This window comes from Pteropus medius, unplaced genomic scaffold, assembly GCF_902729225.1.
Source record: "Pteropus medius unplaced genomic scaffold, Ma_sr-lr_union100, whole genome shotgun sequence".
Classification (NCBI taxonomy): domain Eukaryota; kingdom Metazoa; phylum Chordata; class Mammalia; order Chiroptera; family Pteropodidae; genus Pteropus; species Pteropus medius.
Genome location: NW_024348242.1, coordinates 3266964 through 3268085, shown reverse-complemented (window position 1 = coordinate 3268085; position 1122 = coordinate 3266964).

The window sequence follows — 1122 nt, the reverse complement described above, 5'->3', positions numbered from 1 at the left end:
GTAGCATCGAGTCGCGTGCTCTGAAACGTCACCCGGACGGCGTACTATTGTGTGAACTGTTTCGTAATGATCGCTTCCTGTTTGCCGTTCTGTTTTCGTAGGAAGCCGAGTCGATCGGCTTGGCTTGGGTTCGTTCGTCTCCACCGCCTAGTGCACCCTGTTAGCGGACCAGACGCAGTTTATTTCTTTAGTCATGTACTGATGGATTGTGGATCGCGTTCGATTGTCCCCAATCACAAACAAGGCTACGGGGAAAAAAGGCCTCTGCATGCCTCTTGGCCACTTGCTCAGAATTCTCTAGAACTCGACTTCCTCTTTCATAACAAATGTTTATAATGTCTCCTCTACTGTGCCCGAATGTGATCCCTGACTGACAGGAAGTGCCTACACATGGCACTACCAAAAATGACACGTCCAGGCACGGTGGCCTGCCTGAACTATCAAGGAAAGTGATTCGTATTGAAATAATATGTATTTCTAGATGCAAATACTCAAATACAGTTGCTCCAGGTGACTCACATAGACAGATGTTTGCACCTCTGTGGCAAAGCACGCCACGTTCACACGCAGGCAGATACAGGTGTGATGGGGCTGGCTCCAATGCCACCGGTGGCCATTTCGTCAGCGACATAACTTGCCAAAGTGACATCCGGCTCTGGGCAAAAGCTCTGAACGAAACTGAGAAAACTCTCGCCTCGACCTCCACTCACATGGCATTGCTGGACGACTCGCTGCAAGTCAGAACCTTGGCCAGCCATGTTCAGTGTCTGTGTGCGACGGCAGAGTTAGGTTCCAGAATGTAATCGATCCAGTTTATTACAAAGAGAGTTTTCACCACAGAGAGAGAGAGAGAGATGAGAGATTTCAAAATCATGTAGGGGGTGGGACCATTCTCTCTTTCAGGGGTCTGTTGTCAACACCATGGGAAAATTAGCATCTCTAGTCCCACCCACGGAAAGCCCACAGCACACCCAGTTACCGTGAAACCCGAAGGCATCCCGCAGGTTTATGCCCCAGCTAAGGGGTCCTGAACAGCTTGGCGTGTAATTACTGGGTTGCGGCTCCTAGGCCACTGAATCTCCCGATGCCCGGCTCACAGGGCAGATGTGAAGTGCTGCCTCT